Raw genomic sequence first — 17,677 nt, forward strand, 5'->3', positions numbered from 1 at the left:
TCACCACTAGAGGTCACACAATATCATGTGAAGAATAAGTTTTGTATAATAAAACATCAATAGTAGCCTACAAATAGAAATAGCACCAATCTTTTTTGTAGTGAACATTTACCAACAAGTATTGGAGAAATGTTCTACTTTCCTTTATGAAAGACATAAATTAACTAATTGTGATATATTTTGTAAAGGGAAAGTACAGTTAAGACTTATAAGGATTTCAAAGTAAATTTTATTTAAAAGAAATTTGTTCAAGAGCAGAAGTCAACTCAACTCTTAATGGCAAAAGAGATTAGCCTACATTTGCAAACACACAACTCAAGTTTCTTTCAGCAAGTCTGTCTTTTCCCAAAACAGTAGACACAAAAAGACTTTAACACAAGTAGAAGTTTGAACAACATTTTTTTCTTCTTTTTCATCATTCTTGGTAAATATCAATTAACTTGTTATAAGCTTATTGTAATGTGTGACCGTGCAGCAAGCAGCTTACATCATTTCTAGGAGGAGTAAGAGAGTCAAAAGTCACTCACTACTATTACTCCATAAAAATTAATTTAAATAAAAATGATACAAAATACAATAATAATCCTAATAAAGCATAATTATTTGAATAATATTGGGTCTGGAAGATGAACTCGATGTTTCATTGTCTTGTTGCATATTCATATAGAAGTAACAGATTGTATTGCTCAATGTTTTATTAGCTCATGTTTGGTAAGGACACAGAATAGCATTTGAATGTTCTGGATCTGACGATGAATACTGAGATATCAAACATTTTGTTTCTGCATGACTGAGTTAAGAAGATTATAACCTTCCCGCATGGAGGGCAGCGATACAGCTTCTCTCAATTGTGGATTCTCATGTTTTTTCAGAGATTCTGACCAACTGAACCTCGTCACACTGTAAACACTTGTAAAGTTTTTCTTCACTGCAGTTTCAACTCAGCATCTCAAACAAAAGTCTTCCCACAATCAGAGCACATATGATCCTTCACACTGCTGTGTCTTTTCTGGTGTCATTTTAAAGTACTTTTATAGCTAAAACTCTTTCCACACAAAGAACACATACGTATGAGTCTTCTCTTTTGTATGAACGTTCAGGTGGTTCTGCAGAATGTCCTAAAATATGTTTTACCACAGCAATCACAGTAAAACGGTCTTCCTCCAGAATGAGAACGGAGATGTAAGCAGCTACATGCCTCGTTTTACTTTCTTTCCCATTGACATGATCCGACTGAACTACAAACTTTCCACTGACGTCTGTGATAAAGGGATGCGCTCGACCAGCTCGCGCTCAATCCACTGCGCGTTTCTCTCTTATCAGCTCGCGCACCACAGATATGTGTTATATATTTCGTTTAATATTCCACTAATAAGATACATTTACTTCATAGACAGCTTTGTTTTGTATCCCCATTATAGGCCTACTCTCTGTTGTCAGTGTTTCTATGTCTGGACACAAACACTGTACACTAGGGGGACCAGACCACCATCAAACAAACCAAATGTGGGACGATTACTAAGTTTGTGTGCGGCAATGTGGGGCATGTTACCAACACTAAAACATAACCTGAAACTGTTATAATGTCTATTTAACTTAATAAAAAATGTGTATTCTGCATTTCAGCTGATAAAAATACTTTGTTCTTTAGTCCCTTCCAGAAAACACATACTATCACAGTGTAACATAACATGTCTTTATTTTACATGTCATCAACATCACTGAGCCCAAAGGCAGCAGCATCATGCAGATAACTAGTTTATAAACAGTTCGGACCAAGTCCAACTAAAATTCAACAAAATAAATAATGAACAAATAAAATATAAAACAACATGAAATTAGTTCATTGGCAGTTAATAAATAATTAATTAATATATTAAATATTTAGAGACATCTATAGGAATCCAGATGAACGAATAGAATTTCGAATAGAATAATCAAACATTCACCTAAATTTAATGATTAACAAACATCAATTAAACCTTTTTCATTTTTGGAGTCAGATGAAACAAAGAGGCAATTAAATTACTTAGTTTATTTGAAAATGTAAAGAAAAACATAAATAAGGACATGGACTTCTCAGCACAAGCTTCCAAAATTATTCTAAGTAATTCAATTAAGAAATTCCCATGTTCAAAAAGGAGTAGGAAGAAGTTCAAAAATCAACTTTTCTGGTCCTACCCCCTTTCTGTATTTTTATCCTTTAATTAAATACAAAACAAGTAGATGCTTTACATATTTACCTACACATACACGTATATTACAGATACACTCACCTAAACACATGTACACATACACACAGATGCATACCTTCATGCATACACATACACATATCCATCTATCTTCTTCTTTTCCCGTCTATCTATATCAAACCGAATTATAATCCATCCAAACTAGATTTAGGATTTAATCCCAGAAACCATACAGTCAGTAGCCTATACAATACAGTAGGCCTCAAGTCCTTTTCATATCCATTCAATATATTCATTTGAAATATTCTCTTAAAATTGCTCATTGTTGTACATGATTTCATCTCTTCACTGCAGTTGTTCCATAAATGAACTCCTTTGGTTGGGGGGTTGCTACGTTGTGGAATAAAAAATAAAAAATGATCAGTTGGTTAATGTTATAAGACTGAGAGTTGACTGGGCTATTGGTATTGAGCTGTGTTGTAATGACAAGAAGATAATAATTTTGAATGTTTATACGCCATATGAGTGCATATATAATGAGGATGAGTACCTCATTAGATTGGCATTTATCATGTCTTTTATTCAGGATAATTCTTCCACCTGCATATATGTTTTAGGTGACATGAATGCTGACATAACTGATGCAAACTCTTCATTTGGTAATCATTTAATGCAGTTTTGTACAGACAGTGGATTCATTTTATCTAGTAAGGTACTATTGCCAAATGATAGTTATACTTATATCAGCGAGGCCTGGCACTCTTACTTCCTGGCTAGATCACTGCCTTTGTACAGTGGATGCCCATGACTCCATTGAGATAATGAAGATTGATTATGATCTGGCTACTACGGACCATATACCCTTTCTCATGGTGGTGAACACGGGCAATATACCGGTGTTGTTGCCTGTGGACAATGGCATTGATGTAGAGAAAATAAATTGGTCAAACATTTAAGAAAGATCTTAATAGATATGTTGATCATTCAGATGCTTTGCTGGCCAGAATTGAGGTCCCAAAAGATGCCTTATTGTGTCGGGATATGAACTGTAAGAATTCCCTGTATGAAGCTATTGTGGAGTCTCTCAGTATCTCGAGTAGGCCTCTATATAAACCTAGGGAAAATATGTGCATTGCTAAGCCAGGGTGGAAGGATCACGTAGAAGAGCTTCATGTAGAGGCCCGAAATGCTTTTAAAAAATGGGCTAAGTCAGGCAAAAGTAGGCATGGCCCCTTGTTTGAAACAAAAAAAAGCACTAATGCCAGATTTAAATGTGCACCATATATTAAAAGAAATGAGAACATCATGAGGTCTGATTCACTGGCATGGAAGCTGCAAAATAATAATGTTAATGACTTCTGGAAAGAAATTAAAACTATTAATAATTGCAAAACATCTCTTCCGTCTAATATAGATGGTGTGAGTGGTCCTGATGAAATTTCACAGTTATGGCGGAAACATTATTGTGAACTACTAAACTGTGTAAAAAGTAATCTGTTTGTGGTGGATAATGTGGAGTATAATGATGATGTTGTTATCACTTCCTCTGAAATCCATGAAGCAATATTGAAGCTAAGAGATAATAAGGCATGTGGTCCGGATCATATTACAGCTGAACATCTTAAACTTGCCAGTAAGAAACTGTGTCCTCTGGTGTCTATGTGCTACACAGGGGGTTTTGTTCATGGAGAGTTACCTGATTCTATGCTGTCTGTTGAGCTGGTACCTGTTATCAAAGATAAAGTGGGGAAGCTGAATAGCTCAGATAATTATCGGTCAATAGCTTTGGCCAGTGTTATGTCAAAAGTGCTGGAGACAGTTATATTGTGTAGACTTGAGAGGTATGTCTTGTCTACTGATAATCAATTTGGTTTTGAACGAAAGCATGGTACTGATTTATGCATTTTTGCACTAAAGGAAATTTTAGATAAATATAATAAACAAAATTCCACAATGTTCTTGTGCTTCATTGATGCTTCTAAAGCATTTGACCGTGTTAATCATCAAAAATTGTTTTTAAAATTGATTAAAAGTGGGGTCCCTGGTTTTTTTATTAGAATCTTGGTCTATTGGTATATTCTCATCAGACAATGAGAGTTAAATGGGGGAGTGTAACATCGGCTCCCTTTCAAGTGACCAATGGTGTTCTCCAGGGTGGAATTCTGTCTCCTTTTCTTTTTAATGTGTATATGAATGATTTGTCTGTGATTTTAAATGCTTGTGGTACAGGTTGTAGGGTTGGTGACTCACTAATTAATCACCTTATGTACGCTGATGACTTATAGTGCTGGTATACAACAGCTTCTGAGACTATGCACACAGTATGGTGCGGATTTTTATATAAAGTATAATCCAAAAAAGAGTAAAATTATGACTATAAGAAGTAGAGAAGATAGACATGCAGTCACACTTTCCTGACTTCTATCTATCTGGTACTGTACTTGATGTATGCACAGATATTACATATCTGGGCCATATTATTGCAAATGACCTGTCCGAATCCGATGACAAGGATATCTATAGGCAGCGTCGTAAGCTGTATGCGCAAGTGAACATGTTGTGTCGTAAGTTTAGTATGTGCTCTGTCCCTGTGAAGATCTCACTCTTTAGAACGTACTGTACACCATTGTACACTGCCTATCTGTGGTGTCGTTATAAGCAAGTCAGCATTAGAAAGCTCATAATGGCTTATAATGCCAGCATGAGGCTGCTGCTAAGAGCTCCAAGAGACTCCAGTGCAAGCCATATGTTTGTTAGTGTTGGGGTACCTACCTGTGCTGCAGTTTTACGTAACTTGATGTATAGATTATGGGTATGTCTGAGTCAAAAAATGACCTAATCGCTGTGTTGGTTAACCCTGGACGAAGTTCTGTAAGATTTTCGTCCAGACTGTGGAAGCACTGGCGTACATGTCTGTATGTTAGACACTGAACACTGTGGAAGGTTTTTTTTACTTGTTGTATTTCTTTTTTATGTATTACTATGTATGTGTCTTTTATTGTATTATGGATCCCTCTGGGTCTGAAAATAAAGTTTAATAATATAATGTATAGTATATATGTGGCCTATGTGGCTTCCAACATAATTTTTCATCGATTATTACTTCCAGAAATGTAAGTTCTTTTACTTTTTCTATTTCAATGTCATTTTGGCCTATCATAAGTTTTTTTGTGTAAATTTGTTGCACAACTGCCAAAATTAAGAATTTTGTTTTGCTTAAGTTTTGTTAGTTTTTTTTGTATCAAACCACCTCTTCATCTTTTTTAATTTATCTTTTTTTTTATTCATCTTTTTTATTTTTAACTGAAAAGACGTGCAGAAACCTTCACCCGCTTATCGGAAACTGTCATTGGACCGATTGGGCAGGACTTCCAAACAGAGATTTCTACACTAAGATTTATATCTATTTGTCCTGTCAGAGCTCTGAATAGCCTGTACGGGGAGAGTATACGAGAGTAAGTGTTTTCTTCTTAATATCCAGGGCTGAGTTTCCCGATAACGTTGTCTCTTAGCGCGCTACGAAGACTCTTAAGGTATAACTTAACTGAAGGTATACCATTTCTAGGTGTGTTCCCCGAACTATACCATAGGAAGCTGCTTAAGATCTACCTTCTTACGTGCGACGTTACCAGGTGCTGTCCGTGGCGATGGTGCTGAATCTGCTGATATCGATGACTCGAGAATCAATTATTCTCTCGTGCAAGGGCTGCTTATCTGCGAAAGCGGTGTTCTTTATAAAAGAAGCACTTTAGAAATAGTTGAAATTGCATTTACTAGGACTCATGGGATATTATAAAAAATAATCCAAACTATAATAGCCTTGCCTACATATTTTAAAATTGTATCATATATTGCTGCCATACTAACCATTTAATTTTTTTACATGCTTTCTTCTCTTTCCCATTTTTGTTCGCTGAGGTGGAGCTGCGATGAAATATTGTTCTTGTAAATACTTTCAAGCATTTCAGTAATAAAAGTGTACGTCACGTACGGTGCTCGGCAGTGATCAAAAAGGATTTAAACAGTGGATTTTGAATCTCTTCTTGAAAACGCAGAGATGTGGATTCAGACGGCAGTTAAATAACCACACGACCTGTTTGTCAAAAAACAGTAGGTACTAATTTGGCCAGGGATTTTTACGTGGGTTGGGTAAGAAAAAACTCTGACATTATGGATTCGGACGGCACTAAAATAACCGACCCTGTAAATGTTTAAAATACCGTACGAGCCCATGAGAAACAATATTAGCGTCCGAATAGGACTTAACTAGCCTATGCTTTCACTGGCCTTTAAAAGCGCTCTTTAATTAAAATAAATGTATAACATTTTATTATATAGCCTATAATAATATAATTAAAATTCTAACAACAATCAGTGTAATGACAAATTTATTCTTTGCATGAAAACACTTGAATTAGCCTAACTGAACACTGTCTGTGTGTATTAAAACTTCAGAATTATATTCATATAGACCTGCAACAGTGATAAGGTAAAGCTAAGAGTGGTCCAGACCAACCTTCCGAAAGTATGACTTACAGAAGGTATACTTAAATAAGAACGTTTCGGGAAACACGTATTATCCATAAGGTACAGCTTAAGGTGTAACTTAAGAACGACGTAGCGTTAAGAAGGTTTCGAGAAACGCAGCCCAGTTCTCCATTTGCTCCGTTTACTATTTGCCACTAGGTGGAGCTATTTTCGATTCTCTGCTTATTTTTAATTTTTACCTTCACAAAAAACAGCCGCGTCTGAAAAGTGTAGCAGTTTGAATTTTATTCCACTGAAGTATGACGCTGTCCAACAGCTAGTTTCGATTTCTCCCATTCTCGGGATATTTGCTTTTGAGCCATTCCACCGAATGGGTGACATTTCTGTCCCCAGGACATTATATGTATAAAAATGCATGAAAATTTACTCTAAAATCCATTTTATTATTAAGCAAAGTGTCCCGCACATTAAACTAAATGCTAATTTTAAATGTTTAATTAAAAACATTAATAAAAACTACCTAGAACACAAAACAAAATAGCATTTGTTGCATGTCCCCACTCTCTATCTCTAAACTTTACCATGAAATATAATGATTAAAATCCTTCAGAAATCTTTTTTTTTTTGCATTGTTGTGTGACTTTATATCCTATGATATAAAGTCCTATAGATATTATAATCTATGCTTTAAAAATAAAAGATTTCATGAGAAAAAAAATTTGATCTAATATTTTAAATAAAATAAACATTTTAGTCATGTCCCCGGGTTTTCACTCAGTCCTGTTACACTAACACATTCCCCCCTCTAAAAAAACTTGGAACATTCCATAAGACACATTTTCAACAGGAAGTCACATCATCTAGATCTTCTGAAGGCAATGACAAGACAAAAAGTAAGTCCTCTCATTTTATTTTCTGTATATTTGATGATATTGCAACTATATCTGAGAAGGTCAATCTCAACACACTGTCCTGTTACCTAAATTATTTGTTAGATGTTATTTGTTTATTTTTAAGATACAGATGTTTGGTAAATCACTAGAATTTGCTCAGTATCCTCATGCTATCAGCAAGTATGCTATGTGGCTATATTTCATGTGTTTGTTAATTTTATGCTAAAAACTCAGTCCTGTTACTAATATAAACCGTAACAGGACTGAGTAACAGTAACAGGACTGAGTAGCATCCTCCGGTGTATTGATTTATTAGTGTAAATATTAGTTTATGTAATTACATAAACTAATATTTACACTAATATCAAATAAATATAAAAATCAAATAAATCGTATTAATACGATTTATTTGATTTTTTAAGTTTTACAGTTACCGTTACTTAAATTGTAGACGTATCAGTTTTTCAATGTGAAAACCATGCTTTCAGGGCCAGCCCGCGAAGACATCCTTTGGTACTTGTTTGAGGACATTGTGTGTATTATCCCACCCGCGAGGCCAGTCACAGATCGTCACATGGAAATCGAAAGAGAAGTCTAGGCCAAACTAGAGACAGCTTTTTAGAAAGGTTTTTGTTTTGTACATGAAGATGGAGAGAACCCAGGAGCCAGAAACACCCATGGGATGCTGATGGCATGCTGATACACCCGCCACACTATCTCCGTTCTCTCTCTCTCTCTCTCTCTCTCTCTCTCTCTCTCTCTCTCTCTCTCTCTCTCTCTCTCTCTCTCTCTCTCTCTCCCCTTCTTTCACTCCTTTGTTCACTTTTCATCTTCTTGGCTGTGACAAACAAGCACATTCCTTCAGAAATCTCTATCACACACACACAAGCTATACACACACACACAAGCTATACACACACACACACACACTGGAATGTCCGGATACATTCCTGTTACGTTCATTCCTGTTACGTTCATTCCTGTTATGCAATTTTCATTCCTGTTATTAAATAGTTTTTCTCTAAAAAATTAAGTTAAACCACTGATTTTCTCAATTGTGTTATGTTTATCATTTATCCAACAGTTTAATTAATTACATGATAAAAACATTTATAAATTTAAGGTTTGGGTCTCCTTTAAAAAAAAAAAAAAATGGCTTTGCATTTTTTTTATTTTTTTTTATACACCTTGTGTGCATATATTGTGATTTTTAGTGACAAATGTCAATTATTTAAACATGCAACCTACCATTTCTTTAAAATCAACACTTTTGTGAGAGTAAAACAAAGAAATTAGCTGCCATTTTTTTAAACATACTTTTTAAAAGACACCTGATTTTTGGTAACAGGACTGAGAAAAATGCATCCATCTCCCACTTTGAAACCTTGTAAAAAATGAAATAAAGTTACCTGAGATTGACCAATATACATTTTGAATAGTGGAATGTGTGTGTTATTAGATTCAGTGTTGAAAAAAGATAATAAATTAGTTTAATTTTTAAAAGTTACAACAGGCAAATGTCACCCTTTCGGTGGAATGGCTCTTTTGCTGTGCTAATTGGCGGAGACAGCTGTCCTTACTCAAGTTTGAAAGCATTAGCCTATATTTGTGTAGTGCGCGCTGTCGCGGAAGCGTTCAGCCTCCTCGTGTGAAGACCTTCGACTCTACCTGTGCGACTCCACCGAGCAAGGACACCTGTAAGGCACTTAATTATCTTCTTCTCCCCTTTACTTTCCCATTTTTATCATATTTCCCCTTACTCAACATGCGCTTTCAATACATTCCTGTTGTCTCTCGACAATGCTCTGTCATCACGCACAGAAAGCAGCGCAATACAGCTAATCTGCGCCCCATTCTCTCATCCTCACACACACCTCTCTCTCTTTCTGTGGGTCTAGATGTTGAATGCCACGCTTAAATTACATAGTTGTCACTTCAGAGTTCATACTGGCGGTGCGAATGCAACCAGGAAAATGGTCCTATGGTAAATGAATGGCTAGTTCCTATAACTGAGTTCCTATAACCACCTGATGCGAAAGCCCCTATTACACTACCAGACTTTCAACTGGTTCTGGACACAACAAACTCACACAGAAACACACAAGACATTGCTAGGAGACGTGTGAGCAACGAGACGAACATGGATCTGCAGAACATGACCACTGTAGTTGTTGTATTAACTTATTAAAGTAAAAACGACGTGGTCAGTATAGACTCACAGTACAGACAGTAGATTACAATGGGAGTTAGAGGTGAGTGGCGCAGTCAGTTGTTTTATCTGTGCTGATGACTCAAATATTGAGGCTAATTTGTTCAGCGTGTTCTGTTCATTTACTTTTCTATTGTATTTTATCGCAACACTAAAGGACAGATAAAGATAAAGGAAATAAAGGACAGCTTTGGTTTCAATAGCGACGCGTCATTCACTTATATACAGGTGCTGGTCATATAATATCATGAAAAAGTTGATTATTTAAGTAATTCCATTCAAAAAGTGAAACTTGTATATTATATTCATTTATTACACACAGACAGATGTATTTCAAATGTTTATTTCTTTTCATTTTGATAATTATAACTGACAACTCCCAAAAATCCCAAATTCAGTATCTCAGAAAATTTGAATATTACTTAAGACCAATACAAAAATAGATTTTTAGAAATGCTGGCCAACTGAAAAGTATGAACATGAAAAGTATGAGCATGTACAGCACTCAATACTTAGTTGGGGCTCCTTTTGCCTGAATTACTGCAGCAATGCGGCGTGGCATGGAGTCGATCAGTCTGTGGCACTGCTCAGGTGTTATGAGAGCCCAGGTTGCTCTGATAGTGGCCTTCAGCTCTCCTGCATTGTTGGCGTATCGCATCTTCCTTTTCACAATACCCCACAGATTTTCTATAGGGTTAAGGTCAGGCGAGTTTGCTGGCCAATTAAGAACAGGGATACCATGGTCCTTAAGCCAGGTACTGATAGCTTTGGCACTGTGTGCTGGTGCCAAGTCCTGTTGGAAAATTAAATCTGCATCTCCATAAAGTTGGTCAGCAGCAGTAAGCATGAAGTGCTCTAAAAATTCCTGGCTGCGTTGACCTTGGACCTCAGAAAACACAGTGGACCAACACCAGCAGATGACATGGCACCCCAAACCATCACTGACTGTGGAAACTTTACACTGGACTTCAAGCATCTTGGATTGTGTGCCTCTCCATTCTTCCTCCAGACTCTGGGACCTTGGTTTCCAAATGAGATGCAAAATTTGCTCTCATCAGAAAAGAGGACTTTGGTCCACTGTGCTTTATTAAATCCAGAGTCAACGCAGCCGTCTACCAGGACATTTTCAGAGCACTTCATGCTTCCTTCATTTTCCAGCAGGATTTGCACCTGCACACACTGCCAAAATAACCCAAACCTGGTTCAATGACCATGGTATTACTGTGTAATTACTGTGTGATTTCATGTAATATTGTAATTTTCTGGGATTTTGATTTCGTGGGTTTCATAAGCTGTAAGCCATAATCATCAAAATTATAACAAATAAAGGCTTGAAATATCTCACTTTGCATGTAATGAGTCTATATAATATATTAGTTTCACCTGTTAAGTCGAATTCTTGAAATAAATCAACTTTTTGATGATATTCTAATTATATGACCAGCGCCTGTATATGACTGACAGCACCAGTGCTACTGCTGCCTTCGTGTTTCATCTGCACAGTGTTTACCACGCTTGTATCATGTTCATGACCACACCGGCATCGCCACTGCAGTGGACATCAGTACTAGGCTTTGGCACGACCTTCGCCATTCACCATAAACACTGTGACGGTGCGGTGCTCAGCCTCACGCTATGGATGTTTCATGTCCCGGGATGAACATTGCTAGGCGATAGTGCCGTCCCTATCCATGTGCCTGGGGTACTGAATGACGGCTGTTAATGCAGTCTGGAGACAATCATGACATGACTGAGTTTATGGCGGAATTTTAGATCCCGATAGCGCCATCTTCGGTGACCCAGTGTCGAGTGACCGACACAAAAGGGAACGTCACCGTTTACCTAACGTAACCTCGGTTCCCTGAGAAGAGGGGTTCATTTGGAAACAAAGCTAGTCTATTTCTAAATGTAATGGTGCATGTCCACTACAGCCAATAGAATCTGTCTGGAGCCTCCAAGACTTCAAGTTACGCCCCTTCGAGTTACGCCCACTTCGGGTTGATCACAGTTTTTTTCGACTTGAGGTGCTCTAAGCAATGTTGGGTGACGTCACTTCTTGTTGACGTTCGAAGTATTGTCAAACAAAACGGAAGCTAGCTCGACCCTCCCTCCTCCTCATCCTGTCCCGTCCCCCTCCCTTCCGTGCTTCCTGAAACAGGCTTGTCCGATGTAAATTCGGGACTTCGCACGTTCCTTCTACTTTCTCTCTTCTTTGCCATTTGTTCATCGGAACGTCGTCTCTTTGTTCGTGTGTCGGCCATATCAAAATTCAAGAGAATATAATTCTAATGTTAGTCGTTGTGGTTGTCTAGGACATCTCTCCTCTAGCTAACTTCCCTCTTCATGCTTCTCTCTCCTCCACTCCCCACACCCCCCTTCATGTGCACGTGCACTAACCAATGTTCTGGGACTAATATTGTCTGTTCTGGGCTACTGCGGCAGCATTACATCCAAGAAAAAAGTGCTCAGAAAGTGCCCCCAGCCACATAAAAATAGTAGAATCTAATCCTTGTAGTTTTCCCTCTGTCCCTATAGAGTGTTTGCACCTTCGTCACAGTTTGGTCAGTTACTCGGATGCGCGGCCATATTGGAGATACTCGGATGTAAACAACAGCATGGATTGCCCTGTTAATGTACTACTGAACACTTTGTTACACTAATTTATGATGTCTAAATCACGGAGAAAAACATGTGGAAGCTGCTAAATCATATAGAGAAGGACTTAGTAAGCAGGAGAGAGCGTGACGTTTTGACAGATTGTCAGTCCAAATACGATTTTTGTTCATATCTGATTGAAATCTGATCAGAATTAGCTAACGTGAACAGCAAAAATAATCACATGAAATCCGTTTCAAGCTACATATCCATATGTGGTTTGAAATCCTATTCAAATCACATATCAGGAAATCAGTCTGAACGCTCTGAACGGATTTCGCGTGGTTTATGTGACTTTCTAACGCCACGTAAAATGTAAACGTCAGACGTTGTTATAGGAAACATGCTGAGAAGTCACTGCCGAAACAAGGCTGTGTTGTTGCAAAGTACCGGATGAGCAGAAAATTATTATTTTTGAAAACGGCGGAGAAGAGCGTGGAAAAAAACAGTTGTGCATACCAGCCTCCAACAGTTCTGCAGCTCAAGATGCAGTAGTCCAGCGCGGCGGCTACACATTTGCATGTTGTAAAATTTAAATAAGACAACATCTCTATTGCAAATGCAAACCCCTTCATCAAAGCAACGTCATTGCCATAGAAACCAATGCAGATATTCCGGAAAACGAAAGAGCTACACGGACACACAAATCAGATCTGAGCAGTTGCAATACACAGTGTGGACATCATTTTCTATCAGTTCTATCAGTGAACTACTTTACGTCAACATTTTAGCCATAGTCAACGCTTCATTTACACATGTGGTTGATGAGCTGATGCTGTGCCTCTCTCAACCACAGATGTCTTCTTTCATCAGTTTTTTGCACTCTTCTCTTTAACTTTTGGCAGTCTATAGAACTCCAAATGTTTTTTCCCGGTGCGACCGATTAGTACAAACCAAAACAACAATTTTTCAGCAGCAACAATCAGCCAAATTTGCGAGTCTGTTCAGTTCAGTGGCATTGTTTACGTTCAGTGCCGCCAATATGGCCGACTTCCGGATTGATGACGTGTTGTGGAAACCCTCTATATGGGGGGGCTGCAGACCTGGAGCCAGTAGATATACGGCCCAGGCAGTTTTACGCCCCTGTTGTTCCTGATGCATCCAAAAGTGTCAAGCCACTTCGATTTCTTTTGGCCACTGATGATGGATTGTGCAGAGAAAATTGAAAATGACATTAAAACATCTCTAAAAAAAGAGACGGGTGTTTATATTTTATACAAGTTTAGAGAGAGAGATTTTCATTTCCTTAAGTATCTAGCAAACACACCCCTTTATGAGACGCAAGTTAAAGAGAACTTGGTAAAGACAGAGTATGATAAAACCCACATTAAGTGCACATAGCCTACATTTTAGTCCATCAGTAAGCTATTTTAAGAAAAATGTATATTAAGATATAAATTAGATAATTAGATCATCTCATTTGTAAGAAACAACTCAAAACAGAATCTACATTCAAACCATATGGGAAAAGTTTTTAATGTGTGTTTTATCATGTATGACGTTGGAAATGATCTAAATATTTGAGTGAGTGTGCAGTTTAACTCTTTACTTAGAGAGATTTACATACATATATGCCTTTTATAAATGTGTCTTTTGTGTGTTCACACCATAGACTGTAAAAAAAAAAACAAAAAAAAAAAAACATGTTCACATAGGCCTATTTCCAATATCTACTGGAATGCAACAAAAGAAAAAATAAATAATAGATTTCATTAATTAATTAATTAATTAATTTACATTAAATCAAATCAATGGCCTATTTGGTGTGATCATCCCTTGCCTTGTTCTCTCCTAATGCAACTACAGTACCAGTAGATTTTGAGACTTGAGGATTTAAAAAAAAAAAAAAAAAAAAAAAGGGTCACGTGACAGGCAGAATGAGGAGCAAATGCGCACTGAGTTTTTAGAAACGAAACCGAAAGTGTTACACGAAAGAAAACCACTTTTGAATAAGAAACAATATTAAGACTTGAAAACTCGCGAATTACAACAAGCGTATCAGTGATAAGTGAACACTCGTTTAAACAGTGCTCACACATCCGAACTTGACTCTGCACATCACATTTTTGACATTGATAGGCTAGGCCTACTGCTTTTAATCGAATTTAACGGACCGGTCAACGGGACATAAATTAAGCCTTTAAATAAAATGGTTATTGAGCTGTTTACACTGTCATATGACGTCACACTCTGAGCGTATGTTTTTTTTAGTTTTTTTTTTTAGATAATTTAACATATAAATAACATTTTTTAAATAGCCCACTAAACTGTTTATTACAAATAAATGACTAAATGTTAAAAATGAATAAATGTAATGAAAAAAAAAATGCGTTGCTTTACAATCCTGTGAAACAGGGGGTGCTCCCACTAACTGTGCACCTGACGCCATTTCTCCATCACCACCACAGTTCTCAGCGCGAGCGTTGCTTCATGCTTCAGCAAAAGGAGGAAGTCATATTGATCAGTTAATCGTTAACAAAGTTTATAAACAGGCGAGAAATCTCTTCCACCAGATACTGGACTTTGCTTTGGACTCGTAGCCTACATGTGATAAGCGAACACTGTGAAGGACAGAAAAGAAATCTAAGTCTAAATTCTCTTCAGACTTCAAGTAAGTTTTAGCTTTCTTGATTATAGTTATTTTGGGAAATATAGTATTGATTTTATACTGTATCACCGTAATTTAAAATTCGAAGTTAAAGTAGTCCTGTTTTATCCCGGAAGTATTATAGGCCCGTTACTCCAAACAGACGCAGAAGCTTCTAGAAAATTAACTTACACGAATAAATATTTTGAAGATGATGAAAGTTAACACATGAAGTTTATTCGAAAGGGTTATTATAAACGAATAATACGTTTCAGAAGGGTTTTCCTTTTTCATTTCGGGCGGTTGCTTTGTGATAATGCGAAATCGAAAGTATTTTAAAATAGAACTTCAGAGATAAAACAGATAAACCTCATAGTGAATGTTCGTTTATGTCAAACATAATTAATAATAATAATAATCTGCTGAATATAATATTTTGGTTCACACAGATATTAATTATGTTCGATGTATATTACATTTTTCTGAATGTGCACATACATTTAGGAGCATTTAAAAAATAATAAAATAGATTGTGAACTTGGGGCAATGATCAAATAAAAAATGAAAAGAAAAATTATAATTTGATAAAGAAATAAACAGTTTTGGAAATAAATGAGTGTAAAAAAATATTGCTCATCTGCATTATGTCTCTAAGACGTTTCCTATCATATGTTAAAATAGACATTTAATAATTATTTTTAAGATTAAGCAGTTTATTTAGAATGTATAAAAACTATTTATCAGATGTTTCCACATGAAGCGTTCTTTAACAGGCATCTTAGAGACATACCTGTGCAATCTGGGTTAGACGTGTTGTGAGAAGTTTTAAGCCAGCAATGATAGCAAAGCTTCCCTGCGACTGCGAAAGATGCTTCGCTACTGAATGGCTACATTATTACTCTCTAATGCTTAGTTAATATATATATATATATATATATATATATATATATATATATATATATATATATATATATATACACATATACATATACATATACACACTCACCTAAAGGATTATTAGGAACACCTGTTCAATTTCTCATTAATGCAATTATCTAATCAACCAATCACATGGCAGTTGCTTCAATGCATTTAGGGGTGTGGTCCTGGTCAAGACAATCTCCTGAACTCCAAACTGAATGTCAGAATGGGAAAGAAAGGTGATTTAAGCAATTTTGAGCGTGGCATGGTTGTTGGTGCCAGACGGGCCTATTTGTAAAGATATGACGCAGCGCATGCCGCCTGATAATAGGCTACCGAGCTGGGGACTATTTTCAGGCGCTGCGTCATATCATTACGCCTGCTAGACTCATGGTACGGCAGCAAAGTTTCTTGATTATTACGCAGGAATGAGAGTATAGTTCCTAGCCATATCAGCCTAGAAAATCACAACTTTACATTTTCCGTCGGTCTTAGTACACAATGTAACTACAGAAGAGTCAAGTTTTAAATAGGAAAAATATTGAAACTCTTTGTTCATTTTTTTGAGAGAGATGCTAATGGTCTTGTCCGGTTCAATTCATTATGCTAAGCTATGCTAAAAGTGGGACCCCCAGACCCGGAGATCGGCTGAATGGATTCCAAAATGATAAAACTCAATAATAAAACTGTTTAACTCTGGGGGAGTTGTAAAATGAGCCTATTTCCAAAAAAAAGTGGAGTATCCCTTTAAGAAGCTTTTAAGACGAATATATAAAGTTTCAACAAAAAAAACTATGTCCTCCTTTTATTATTGTTACAATAAACACTATATACTCTGACTCTTTTTATGCAATGACTATCTTTGTCCTTTAGTGTGACGTTTTGTCCTGTGGTGTGACAAACATAAAACAACAGAAAAATATACTTATTTTAAAATATCTTTAAAAAAAAAAGAGTCAAGTTTGGCATTAGGGGAGTTACAATAATATCTCCTCTTAAATGGGTACAATTTCAAACAGTTTTGTAAGTTTGGCAAAAAAGTTTTATTGACATTCGTAGGGAAAAGTTTATCAGGTTCATCTATCCATGGTGAAAATGATTCTAATTAGTACTTTCATGTAAAATAAATATCACTTTAAGAAAATAATGTTTTAATAATGTTAACAATTCTGTCTCAAGTATTTTTTATGTTATTTAATATAATTTCTAGTACTTTTTAAATGTCACACCATAGGACACATTTACAGTACTGTTGAGTGAAAACGTGAAAAAAATATGTGAAGTCATTGACAAAATGAGTGACCACTACTATTTTCTGAAACTGCAGTTTTCATACTCCATAAATATATGTAAGTACTTTTTCTTGGCCATTTGTCAACTACCCATATATATATATATATATATATATATAATAGAGCTAGCTGTGCATGAAAACAATTTGAATGCACTCTGCTTTATGTCATGTGGTTCTTTGCCTCCATGTTGTGCTTTAAACTCGTTTAATTTACAGCTGGTCATGGATTATCCCTTAATTAATGATCTGAAGTATTAAAACGCCATTTTGTTGCACTACATGGCAGTATATTTGTTTGTAACATCTCATTAACATATTGTCATCTCCAGGTCATGTTGAGCTGACTGTTTTACAAACCAGTGCAGATCTGTTTGCACTGGTTGTTTAGCTGCAGTAATGTCGGATGAGCGAGGAAAGGACTCTCTCTCTAAGATGAGT

At 36.4% G+C, this 17,677-nt stretch overlaps 1 protein-coding gene across 1 annotated transcript in view; it reads left to right on the forward strand.

Moving 5' to 3' along the window:
• The window catches only part of LOC309507893 (uncharacterized protein), a 313,871-nt gene that overhangs the window by 171,997 nt on the left and 124,197 nt on the right, over positions 1 to 17,677 (forward strand). The window lies entirely within an intron of this gene.

Source organism: Leuciscus leuciscus (assembly GCF_965113295.1).
Source record: "Leuciscus leuciscus genome assembly, chromosome: 10".
Taxonomy (NCBI): domain Eukaryota; kingdom Metazoa; phylum Chordata; class Actinopteri; order Cypriniformes; family Leuciscidae; genus Leuciscus; species Leuciscus leuciscus.